Consider the following 13,919-nt stretch of genomic DNA (forward strand, 5'->3'; position numbering starts at 1 on the left):
AAATACCATGTGCACTCTGGAATCGGATGGATTTCCCTTTGCTGCCAGGTGCAGCTAAACTAAGTAGGTGACGTTCAGATGCCTGGTGAACAGCCCAACTGCCCATTTGAATGTGTGCTCCTGTATCTGCTAGAGCAAAGAGAGCAAGCGGGAGGGAGGCGTGTGGACAGATAAACATGTTTCTTTCAGATAAGGGGCTAATTTTTTCTTCATCCTGGCTTGATTGAACTCATTCGAGGGATACCCAGGAGAAAAAACAGGCCCTAAGGGTTAAAAAAGAATGATCCACTGGCAATGGAAAGAATTGAATCATACTAGCTAGAAAAGGAAAAGACAACTGGGTCATCTCATCTCTTTCCCTGCCACTGCAGGATTGTTCACCAGTACAGTGTATTCTCCAGTACTAGTCCAATCCCATTTAAATGGACATCCCAAGCAATGGACATCCGACCAGTCCCTAGGAGATTATTCCACTGTGTAATTGATCTCACTGTCATTGACTTTGTCCTGATATTCACTGACCTACATTGACCTTTTCCAACTGTATCCCTTTACTCCTGGTTACAATCTCTTATGGTTCTACAGCAATGGGACACATTCTAATACCAGCCTTTATTATGGACCAGATTTGTCCCCTCTCCTTCCTGAAATGCGTCTAAGGTTTCTTCTCTCCTGGGCCAACTAGGAAGTGAACGTCTTTCACTTCACACCAAGGCCTAAATAAGAGAGATATATTTAAAAAGTCACTGACCATTACAGAAAAGGAAGCTCTGGGTCTAGGCAGGGGCAACGAGCATGTCAGACATTTGCTTAATATCCTGTGGGTCAGATGGTTTGTACCATATTCCCTAAAAGTCAGTGAACATTTTATAAACAAGCCATTGCACATCCACCCATCACAGACTTTAAGACCCGCATTGTCTATTTGGCACCCAATAAAAAGACCATAAAGGGATGGGCTATTACCAGCAGGAGAGTGAGTTTGTGTGTGGGGGGGCGGAGGGTGAGAAAACCTGGATTTGTGCTGGAAATGGCCCAACTTGATGATCACTTTAGATAAGCTATTACCAGCAGGAGAGTGGGGTGGGAGGAGGTGTTGTTTCATGGTGTCTGTGTATATAATGTCTTCTGCAGTTTCCACAGTATGCATCCGATGAAGTGAGCTGTAGCTCACGAAAGCTCATGCTCAAATAAATTGGTTAGTCTCTAAGGTGCCACAAGTACTCCTTTTCTTTTTGCGAATACAGACTAACACGGCTGTTACTCTGAAACCATAAAGGGGGTAAGTTAATGGAGCGACACCTGGGATGAGTTTGGCCCAAGGCTTTGAAGACATAGGAGGGTTCTGCCGGGGAAGTCTAGGCAAAATCATCCCATCAGAGCACAACAGTGCAACATCACAATCTTATGATGTTGCATTAGACCAGGATTGTGTACAGTACAGTCTGCTGCGTTAAATGTTTTGCTGCCTTTCAGAACCACCTGTTCTGCCCTCTATGCTAAAGACTCTAGTAATGGGGAAACCTTGGAAGGCTTGGATATTCTATGGAGCGAAGTATCCAAAAGCTAGGGTGCTTAACCAGACTTTTTCCGTCTATAATACTGCCAGTAATCTCATGGCTCTCATAAGAACTTGGTACATCCTGCTTTTGGGAGAGCTGAACATTCTGCAAGAGTGGCTGTTCTCACGATTCTTTGGCACCTTCTCCTTTTGGCCAACAACAAAGGAAGGAAGCCCAGAGAAGTTCAGAGTGAGAAACCAGAGTAAATCAAAGATTTTTTTTTTGGAAGGGTTTGGGAAAAGTTGCAGGAGGGGTACTGGGAGATAGATGTTTACACTTCCTTAGCACTTTTGTCTGCGGAGCTCAGTCATTACAAACATTCATGAATCTCCATTTTGGAGAAGTGGTGATCCAAAAGGTGAAGTGACTTGTCTAAGGTCACACAGAAAGTCAGCGGCAGAGCAGAGAATAGAACTCAAGTCCCCTGATTTCTAGATTTATTCCTGAGCCCTGCCTCACGTTGAAATCTCTTTTGACTGAGGATAATCTCTTAGCTCAAATTTTCATCCAGTTCATTTCCCCAGAGTTTTCCTTCTTTCCCTGCCCTTGTTATCACTTTCTATACAAATCTCTCTAAAAGGGAGAGATTTTTTACATTGCATCTCAGTTGTATAGCCTTTATTATAGCAGTGTTGTTCTGTAATATTTTGCTCTACCATAAGGTTGCTGTTTTTCAGCTCCTTTTCCATGTAAATGGTGGCACTTGATTCAGTTTGTTTAGGGACAGAATGAATGACTGACTTATCCCTTTTCAACTCCAGACTGTAAAACTCCTCCAGGTAGGGCCCTATTATGTTTTATAGCTAAACCTTCCTCCCATTCAGGTTCAGAATATGTAATTATACCAATCTTCTATCTGTGATATTTCTATGGCCCCATTACTGTAATATCTGAGCACCTCACGAGCTTCAATATGTTTATCCTAACAATACCCTAGTGAGGCAGGGAAAAACTATTAGTCCCATTTTACAGATGGGGAACAGAGGCACAGTGGGGCTAAGTGATTTGCCCAGTGTCACACTGGAAATCTGTGGCAAAGCAATAAACAGAACCCAGATCTCCTAAATCCTAGACTAGCACCCTAACCATACGTCCTCTCAACCTTGAACATGGTTTTGAGCTGATGCTCCTGGTCTGGATACCCCAAACATTATTTAAATGATCCCCTTCGTGTGATTTTTACCATTCCCCCTCTCTGAGTTTATGATTGTTAATTACAGGAAAAATGTTTTGTATTCCAGAGTTCATGGACTTATGCAGAGGGCTGTGCATTCCTCATACTGCTGGAGCAACAAGAAAGACATTTTTGATAGTCCTGTCCTAGCAACCCCCTGGAGACCTCTCCCCTGATACGCCAGTGACCATGTCCTTTAGCAAAGAGTGTGCATTTCAAATGGACAGGCAAGCCATGCAACCTATGCCATGGGGGCAAATACCCAGGCAGCTCAAATGGTTAATATATTCCTAATGCACCTGGGCTGATTTTCTGGTAATACTGGGGGAACACTAGTATTTCTTGCTGTGCTGTGGGTTTTGCATAGGGTATTTCTCCTGAGCTTTGAGAGCCACAGCACTCGAGAGGGAGGTGACATAATGGAAACTCTATTGCGACCTGGCAGGTGGATGGAGACTTCTAGCTGTTTGCCAGTCAGTGGGAGCAAACTGATAGCAGTCCCCAGGAGCTAGTTTCTAACTACAGTTCACTACTTGGGGATCATTTGAACCTTTAACAAGAGGTTGGTAAAGAGAGGGAATGTGTGTGTGTGTGTCAGAGACAGAGGTAGCTATTTATGTGGCGCAGAGGAGAAAGCAAGGCTGGATCGTCAGGGAAATATGGCTTCCTTGCCAATTTCACACAAAGAGCCGCCATCTTTCACTGCTTTCTGTAGAAATAAAGGCTGGTTTGTCGCAGAGGATAATGGCAGTGTTTGGGCCCAGGCAAACCCCTATGCAATTCTGATTTATGTCGGGGGGTTAAATGTTAATCATTTTCACCATAAGTGTTGCCTTTGGCAACAGGTTTTCACCTGTGTGGGTGGGGTGGTAGCTTATCACAGCTTTCCTGGTTTTAGTAGCAATTTGGCTTTCACAATTTGGATTTCTTTTGTGGTCAGGCATCTTCGTTGAGCACAGGTTACCAGTTGGGTAACGCGAAGTATGGGAATGGCAGATCCATTGATGCGAGCACAAGACTATGGGCAAAGAAGCCTGATTTCTAATTCCAGCTTTCACACTGACACGCTCTCTAATCTTGCACATGTTATTGATGGCTTGTTTCCAAGCCCTCTGAAGTCAATGGGAGTCATTGTAGGGACTTCAGTGGATTTTGAATCAGCTCCTGAGGCGCAGATCCTCACAGGTATTTAGGCACCTAATTCCCATTTAAATCTATGGGAGGTAGGCACCTATATACCTTTGAGGATCGGCGCCTTAGTCTCTCTGCCTCAGTTTCCTTACCTATATAACAAGGCTAATACCTACAGAATCTCAAAAGTATCTTGTGAATAGAGCTGGGTGAATGCATCAGGTTTTCACAAATATTCATTCAGATAAGACCCAAACATTTGCTTTCATGGTGTTTTAAGCCCTGTCATTTTGTTTCAAGCATAGCCATTCATAAGATTGAATTTTACACTGGAATGATCACGGGAAGAAAAACTACTACTACATAGCTACTCATGCAAAGGTTTGAACTGGAAGTGGCTTGTTCAGCCCTGCCTCCAGTTTACAAAACTTTTCATTGCCTAATCAGGGAACAGAAACCATGTCATGTGATTTAGGAGACCAGATCAGGTAGTGTGAATAAGGAATAGTGGAGAATGTATACTCAAAAAATAGTTCTGCTAAAATAGAAATTTATTAGGGGTGGGAGAGGGAATTCTGAACTTTTTCTAATTCAGTTCAAATTGCAGTTGGAGGCTGGTGGTTCTTTTATCCAGTACAGTTCTTCCAACCCTAATCCCCCTCCTGAAGAATAACTATTCTTTTAGGCATCAGTAACACGCTCCCTTTAAATCTGGTGACATCTGGAAACCTCCACTTTTACTTTCTGATTGCTGTAATAACCCAATTAAAGTCTATTGGTGCTCTCAGCATTTTGTGGGTTTGACCATTGAGGTCCTGTCAATATCACTCTTGCCACTGGGCACGAATTTATAGCAGAATAGCTCTTGTTAACCATGGATTATGGAAGTGGAAAGTCAAATAGTTATCACCGACAGGTGAACAGAAATCAGCCCTGTTACTGATGGAAAAAATAACCTTGGAATGTCATATCTTGTTAGGGGGCAGAACAGTGGAAGAAGATTTCTGATCATCAGAGGAGTGATGTTCTGAAACAGCCTTTCACTAGGTGTAGTGGGGACAAACTGGTTTTAAGATAGATCTTGATAAATTTGTGAATATATGATGTGTATGACGGGATTGTCTGTGATAGCAGGGAACTGGACTCATTGATCCAGAAGGTGCCTTCAAGTTCTATGTTGTTATGGGTCAAGACAGAGTTATCTGCCAAGCTTATGGGTATATCTTATATACACTTCTTCAGGGAGCGACCACCATGTTATCACATCAGTATCAGTGTTGGCAAACAGTGCTGTGAGAAGTTATTCTAATAAGAACCAAGTCTGAGAGGCATTCTCAAGTGTTTTCTCAAGGGCAATGTGAAATGTATTGTCTTTGTTTCCTCTCCTGGGGCGTTTGCAATCTATCTTTAGCCATATGGCTCTCTCCATACGAATTATAAGGCTAATGCCACCACCATTAAATATGGAGTCAGGCTGGTCATGAAGACTTTGATCACCCCAAATTCATTGCCTCACTCTCTTACAATGCATAATTGCCATTGTCTACTTTTGGCCATCTCGACCCAGGATCTCTCATTTTTCCCTTTCCTCAAATGCTCCAGATCTGTGGGACCTTCCTTCTGGTGGAGGAGATCTGGATGTGATTTCCCCAGGAGCCAATCATCTCATCTCCTTTGGGAATTAGTCAGAGCACCAGAAAGTAGTCACTGTCTTGCCTAGAAGCTGAATTTACTCTGTGCATAAATCCTGCACCATTAGCACACCTGAAACTCAAACTGGGACCTTGGCAGCATCCAAAGGCAGCATCTGGATGAGTAAAAAAGAAGCCTCACCCAAGTCAAGCCAGCAGAGTCCTGCTAAACTTGTCTCAGCTGGAGGCTTTTCTTGGCACAATCCCCTGCTGTACTCCCACTTTTCAGGGAACCCCCTTGCAAATAGAGCTTGCACCTTTGCCCCCACACCAGTCCTTTAATTATCACTGTTCCCACTGTTGAGTGGCACACAAGTGGTTAAGTGCATTTGGCTTTGCTGTCCTCCCGGGTCCCTGTAGATTGTGCTGGAAGAGCTGAATGAAATTGATAGAGCTAACATTACAGTGAGTAAACCCCCTAAAGAAAGAGTAGATGGGCGGATAGAGAGAATGACCCCGAGGAAAACAGCTGTCAAGGACAGCTATTGGTTTCTCTTTCATGGAAAGAGAGACGTAATGAATTCTAAATTAAGAGAAACTAGAGGCAAGGTTGTTTATCAGCCCTCTCCGGCTGCTGCAGCACAAACAGGCACTTTAGATGTATCGACTGCAGTCTCACTTAATGTACCAGTAGGTACGTTTCTTCAGTGTCTGGGAACACCTTCTATCCATCAAGCTAGACTAAAACCAGGGTATTTTTAATACACTAGCACAGAATAAAGCCACACACACAACTTACCCTCTTTTCAATGGGTCTGCAAGCCTAGAGTTGTTGCATTTGCATATTCAAGGAGCAGCGTGTGCGCTTTCACTATAAAATGGCTCATTTCAGACTAAGGAAAATAGTGAAGAGGAGTAAAGGCTCCATGAGAGAGCACTGTAGGTGCACCTCCTCTGTTACAGGCCCTGGCAACTCTGAGAACAAAGTAGGGTCTGAACTCTGTGCACCACCTTAGTTCTTAGAAAGTCTAAGGCATCCCAGTTTCATAACTGCAGGCACCACAAGAATACTCCTGTCTCTGTAACCATACCAGCTTGGAGGCTAGCTGCCTATTTAACATCAAAGTACCAAGGGGTGGTAAGTTGTTGTAACCCAAGAAGCTCTTAATTCTAACTGGCAAGGGGGTGCAGAGGGGTTATAGGAATCTCCTGAGTCTGATTTGTACATTCTAGTTCACCAACGAATGTCACGCAAGGTCTCAAATGAAAGCTGGCATCATATTGGTAATTAATATCATGGTGAAATGTGTGTACAGATGTTGTACAAAGAGTTATGTATATGCACTGAAAATATGTTCTTAAGCTCTGTAGCAAGGTAGTGGTCACCAGCAATGGTGAAAAACAGGTTTTCTGTCAGATAAGAGGTGTTTATTCATCTATCTGTTGACATGTAAACTGTGTATTGTCTCAGTCACAATGGGTCACCAATCACTGAACTGAATGCAAATGAAGAATTGTGGGGACTTCAGAAAGAGGCTGATGGGAAAAGTAAAATGGCAGTGGGGGAAGAGAACCTCATCTGGTGGTACAGCTCAAAGGTTTGCTTGAATATATTTGGGGAGGATAAAGGGGATGCCCTGGTACCTCCTCTGAAGAAATAAAAGGACAGTGGTTTTGCTTCACTGAAAAGGGATCTCAGTGAGGCATGGTTGAAAACACCGATGAGAACTTTGGGGGAGATAAACGTCTAGAGCCAAGAGACTAATTTGTTAATTAAGTTTAGTATCTAGAAAGCGTGTTATGACTTTGGTTTAGATGTAACCATTTGTTTCCTATGTTCATACTCCCTATCACTTGAATCTCTATTCTTCAGCAATAAAATAACTCTTGTTTTCATTGTTAATGTGTCTGAGTGCTGTGATGCCAAGCCAAGTGCTGGATCTTGTTGAATCTTACAAGCTGGTATGTCCTGTTCCTTTGGGAGCAGGAGGCCTGGTAATTTGTGAGTGTTCAGTGTAGGCTGACCAGACTGCAAGTGTGAAAAATTGGGATAGGGGTGGGGGGTATTAGGAGCCTATATAACCCCAAATTCAGGACCGTCCCTATCAAATCAGGACATCTGGTAACCCTAGTTCAGTGGATAAGGGGCTGGATGCTACAGGGAATGCTCTGAGTATTTGGGGGCTGGTGTGTGCCTATCATCACTTGTACAGAAAGAGCGAGGCCGGCCAGGGCCTGGCAGGCAGTGTTTGTGCTGCCAGGGGCTGGTGGTTTCAGGGAGCTGATCCACAGCAGACACAGATGAGACTGTTTCTCTCTAAGGACAGGCAGTGGTGAGATGCCTCACAACCCTGGGGGCCCCTGAGTGCCACAGCTGTTGCCCGACAAGTGATTTCAAATAACACTATGACGCTGACTGATGGGATCCCCTGTCCGCTGTCCTTTCTTCCCTACAAAGTCCTTAAGCACCTCTGTGTCTCTCTGAGACACCAAGTCAGTAAGAAGATGTCAGGCAAAGGAGGAATTTGTGCCATGGACCTGAGGACTGACGCTTTCATTTTCACATTAGACATGTACAAGGGCCGTGAATAGGCTGGGCTGTTCTTCTTTAATGGGCATCTGGTACATTCCTTGACACTCATGGCTGTCCCTGATTCCTGCTGTACTGCTGAACAGGTCAGTCCAGAGACACACATCCAAAAGCACACCAGCCAAGTGCTGTGGGTTGGAAAATCCTCAAAGCAAACAGTTGCCCTCTGCTTTCAGCGTAAACCGCTCTCATAAAAAGTAACACAACTAATGGGTTAGCTAAGGGCCTCTCTCAGAGCCCCAACGCAACGCAATTGTCTCGCTTCATAGAGTAATTTCTTGCTCTGGCCCATACGTAGAAAAAGAGTTTATTTATTTTCACATCTGTTTATCATTAAACAATAGCAATAGGAAACTTCACGAATTCCAGAACAAGTTTATTCACACGGAGGTAGTGCCGCTCAAACAGGTCGTGGGAGGGTAGTCTCCTCAGGATGGTTTGGTTTAGACATTCCCATGTTTGCTCCTACAGCAATTGTTCCCTTCTTGTCTGTGGTTGGCATCCAGGACCTTGGAACAGACTTAACCCCAGCTGGTGGAAGGAATCATGGGGCCCAATTCATCCCTGTGCCAGGGCTGAGCTCCATGGTGGACCTGGTCAGATGGAGGAAAGGTGGCTTTAATGCCACCTTTGCATCTATGTTGTTCTGGGTGGGCTGTTTTAGCTCCAGGCACAGGTTAGAGCAGCCTCAGGACTGTCCTAATTTGCACCAGCTGCCTTTTGTCCCAGGGACTATTACCACAGTAGATCTCCACGCCTACTCCTTTTCCCCTGGCCATGCCCCCAACACATCTCTTGCACCTAGACTTCTTAGGGGCGGGGGTGTAGAGTCATGCCAGCTGTAGAAGCCATCTATCTCAGTGGACTTCCCCAGGGCCAGCATCTGATGGCTTTGTGGCAGGGTGAGCATAAAAGGGCCACAACACAGGGATAACCTGGGCCCACTGTGTGTATCCTACATACCCCAGGTGAGACTTGTGCTAGGCTTGTCTCCATTGGAAGACACTTTCTTCAGCGTGTCTAGATGGTAACTGAATGAATGGCATCAGAGTCCTCCCCTGTGATTAGCATCATGCTCAGAAGAGAGGATGCAGCTGATATTATACCTCAAGAGTCTATGAATACACTCCATGAAACATACCGTACATTATTTTTCGGTTGGATTTGATATTCTATTGGTTCCACCAGGTCTTTTGAAGTCCAGCATCCAGCGTGAGAGATCTCATTTGATTGGTAGTCAGTGGTCCCTTCAATCAAGGAATCTGTCAATTTACCAGGTACTGGATACCATCATAACCAAGTTGCGCCACTGTGAAGAAGCTTGGGGTCCAGTGAGCAAAGCACAAAGCCAGAGATGGATCTCGCGTCACCTTCATTGCTACCACCCTTTCTTAGATAAAATGTCCAGGATGAATTCGGGCCAATGCATAAGCCTAGTGAGGGCAAAAGACTTATGCCAAGGATGAATCTGAGCCACAATGTTACCTCCCTCTGAAAGCAACACCCACTGCCACCTCCCAGGTCCTTCAACTCCCATCCGTCTCCGAACACCTGCTCTTTTGTGATTTTTTTTGCTCATTTTCATGTCTTTAATTAAAGAGCAAAAGTTTGCCCGTGGAAGATAAATTGAGACAAATATGGTGCCATTAATATCTGCCATGTTTGGAAGGAGATGATTCACCCTGTGATTAAAGCCAAACGGAATCTCAGGAATAATTAGCCCCTAGTGGCTCATAAGGCTGAATAAAGCACTATTTATCAGTGGCAGTGTTAATGCAATTACTTCTCCACTGCAGCCTCCCGGCCCGATAAATCATGCCCTGAGGATTTGGAGAAGCTATCAATTCCGGATCATGCTTCTCAGGGCCCACAAAGACAAAACGCAGAGGGAAACAAAGACAGTATTGGCTTTTCAAAATCTGTAATTATGGCAAAGCTGTCAAGGCCATTGGAGGCTGAATGCCTCCTCTGAGTCCATTTCTTCACTCCTCCAAGAAGCTGGGAACTATTACAATAATAATTAGAGCAGGTTGGAATATTCATTATGATGAGCCAATTGCCTGATTTTCAGAGGAGCTGGAGCCAATGAGTGTTTGATGCCTCTGCAAATCAGGCCTGATATTCTCCATAGGCCACATCCTTAGCTGGAGTAAATAGAGCCAGCTAAGGATCTGGTCCTATGAAATTAAACCCATTTTCGGTGGAGGAATCATTCACCAATTTTCATCTTACATATTTGTTTGGATGAATAACTTTCAGAGGATGCTTCTTTCTGGACTGCTTGCTGCTTGTTATTTGTATTGTGCGGTCAGTTACCCATCTCCTATGCCATTGTTTTGGATATGTATCTCACCTTTCACATGAGGATCTGAAATGGTTGAACAAACATGTATCAATGAACTCTCCCAACATCCTTGAGCTATCGGTAAGTAAATTGACCCCATTTTCTGCATAAGTAAACTGAGGCAGAAAGAGGAAAAGTGACTTATCCAAGCTCACTCTGGTTACGCGCTAGACTTGGGAATAGAAATCAGTGGCCAGATGTAGCCTTGATGTAGCTCCATTAATTGCTGTAGAATGATGGTTGTTTGCATCAAGGCTGAATTTTTCCCCAAGAGCGCCAGGTCCCAGCCCCTATTACCGCACAGCTGTTTAATGGACCATCCTGCAGAGCAAACTTTCTCCGTCTTTTCACGATGTCTTGCCTCAGAGTTTGAGGCAAACAGCATCGTGCTACCTAGTGATATTACACCAGGCTCAGAAGGGATTCCTGGCCATCCTTGGAGTCCTTCAGAATGGCGCCATGAAAATCAGGACTGTCCATGGAAAATTGGATGGGTGGCGATGTAGCCTATTTAAACCCCACCTTCCTCCTTTAGCACTGTACTCCACAATTGCTTCCTTTACCTGAACTACATAATATGGAAAACATCAGCCACTAAAATGCATGGTGACAGGTTTCCGAGAGGTAGCCGTGTTAGTCTGTAACAGCAAAAACAATGAGGAGTCCTTGTGGCACCTTAGAGACTAACACATGCATTTAGGCATAAGCTTTTGTGGGCTAAAACCTGCTTCATCAGATGCATTGAGTGAAAAATACAGTAAGCAGAAAATATATTCTAGCACATGAAAAGATGGGAGTTGCCTTACCAAGTTGGGGGGTCAGTGCTAATGAGTCAATTCAATTAAGGTGGAAGTGGCCTATTCTCAACAGTTGACAAGAAGGGGTGAATACCAAGGGAGGGAAGATTACTTTTGTAGTGCTAACGAGGCCAATGCAATCGGTGGCCCATTTCCAACAGTTGACAAGAAGGTGTGAGTATCAGCAGAGGGAAAATTACTTTTTGTAGTGACATGGGGGATGGGGGGGTTAAAATATACTGGGCTTTGATAACTGATCTGAACAAGGAGGAAATGGTATGGCCCTTTGTGGCATTAGTAGACGCGGTGATTATACACTTAAACATGAATCGTCTTCCGTGTACAAAGCCCAGATAAACAAGTGTTGCTCCGGGGAGTGCGGTGGCAGTCAGATTGAAGGGAAGGAGTCCTTCTTCCCATGCCCAAGGCATGTCTACAGAAGCCTATCCCCTGTTACATAGAAAAAATTGGCTTGTAGATTGACTCAGGCGTAGATCCACTGATTCTGCCTGTGCTCTTCCCCATAGCAATCACAACCACAGCTGTCTCCTACGCACTCCTGTAAAGGACCCCTTGGAGCACAGGTCAGTGTGGGTGGTGGGGGTCTCATGGAACTCATATAGGTTCTTTGCAGACAGTCTCCTCTGTGCACATGTTCCACTGCCCTTGTGACCTCTTGTGTCTTTGGCAAGAGGCAGGAGCAGAATTTGATGGGAGGGGTAAGGGTAAAACCTTGATCTCGGACGGAGGGCAGGATTGTATCCCAAAGGGCTGGCTAGTGAACAGTGCCTGGGATGTATCTGTTGAAGGTGGTTTTATTCTTTTAAATGTAGATTATGGAACAAAGACAGACTGAGATTTCCTGGCGAAAAAAATAACAGTTAAAAATATAATCACAGCTGCCGTGTTGCTTTTCTTTTCTTTTTTTTTTTGACACATCGGTTTGGGATTTTTCACAATGGAACCAGTCCAGCAGAAGGAGCATTGATGGAGAAAGGAAACGAAAAAACCAACTCTTCCCTCAGCTGTTGAAAATGTTCTAAGTGAATTTGGTGCCGCTGATAGCAAGGGACTAAGGGCCTGATCCAATGCTCATGTCCAACAGAGCCTGTCCATTGATTTCAGTGGACACTGAATGAGACTAACTGCACAGCACCTGTTTGGATTATATGGTCTGACCCTATAGTACTAAATTCCCCACACGTCTCTGCTGATACACCCCAATTCTGAGCTACAGCACACTCCCCTGCTTCAGAACTGCAGCTCTGTCAGTACATCCCAGTTTTGGTCTTCAGCCCCCTCTCTGCTCTTCTGGAACTGGGTCCCCACATACCGCTCTGCTGATGCTTCTCAATCTTGATCTGCCGGAGCACCTGCCTTTTCAGTCCTGAGTCTTTCTTGAGCTGATCCCAACAGTGTGACAGATTGGGTTGTATATTTTTCTGATGTGTCTGACAAACGGGGACTAGATAAGACCAACATCAAACTGATTGCCGCTTTTGTCATCTGAGCGATGATTTGTACCAAGGGGATGGACAATTTGGATCTATTAAGACCGACTTTAAACATTATTTTGATTATTCCCTTGCTTCCTGCCCAAATCTGTATTGCAATCAAAGATATTCTCGGGGAGGACAAATTTCTCACAATGTCCTCTCCCTAAAGACAGCTGAGTTTCTCTAGACTCTATAGATGGATTTAACAAAAGGGCTGGTGGGATTTTTAATAAATCTAAAATCTTCCCATCTCCATCCTTATGTAAAACATGTGCAGTGTCTTTTCAAAACACTTTAAGACACTAGGGCCCAGATCCACAGAGGTATTTACTTTGATGATTTCAGTGGAATTTATGAGCCTAAATGTCTTTTGGTTCTGGGCCTAAGCTATTGGCCCATATCAGAGGAGGAAGTGCCCTTAGCTTGAGCATCAGGCTTAAAGGGCCCCTGTCAAGATAGGAACCAAGCAGGAGGGCCCAAATCTTCCAAACGAAACCCACATGGGAGAATCAAAGGAGGAGTGGCCAGGCAGGAAGGGGAGAGGTTGAAAAGCAAGGGCTGCACATGTAACGATAGCTGAACAACCAGGGACTACCTGCCTCCCACCTCTGGGTACCCCATCCGAGGGCTGGTGAAAGTGCGTCCACCACAGAGTCTACAGCAGTATAGCCAGCAATGCTGTGGGTGCTGGCTGGAGGGAGAGAACCACTCTGCACCCGTGGGTGGGGATTCTTGTGAACTGACTATATGTTTTTTGTGGATCCTTGGGCCACGCTCTTATCCCTGTAAGTTTGGTTACAGACTCAAAGCTCAGGAGTGAGCATGTGACACAAACCAGAGGTCAGGAAGATCATGGGGATTTGACCCTAAGCCTAACCTCTACTCTGCTCATTAAAGTGGTGGGTAAGTGTGTGGCCTATAAAACACACACACACAGTCTCATACACTTCCTTGCCAATATAACATATAATCTATCTATATCTTCAGATCTATATCTACATAATAATCTCAATATTGCTGATAATACTAAAACTGAAATCATTTAAATAACCCGTGTTCACTGTTTACCATTGATGCCATATGTGTTCACTGCATACTTAACTGTCTGATTGAACAACAAAAGTAGATAGCTCAGTTTCACTTGATATTTAAATTAAGTTTCACTTTCTGGGTCCTGTTCAGTGTAACCCAGAA

Source organism: Chelonia mydas, chromosome 10 (assembly GCF_015237465.2).
Source record: "Chelonia mydas isolate rCheMyd1 chromosome 10, rCheMyd1.pri.v2, whole genome shotgun sequence".
Taxonomy (NCBI): domain Eukaryota; kingdom Metazoa; phylum Chordata; order Testudines; family Cheloniidae; genus Chelonia; species Chelonia mydas.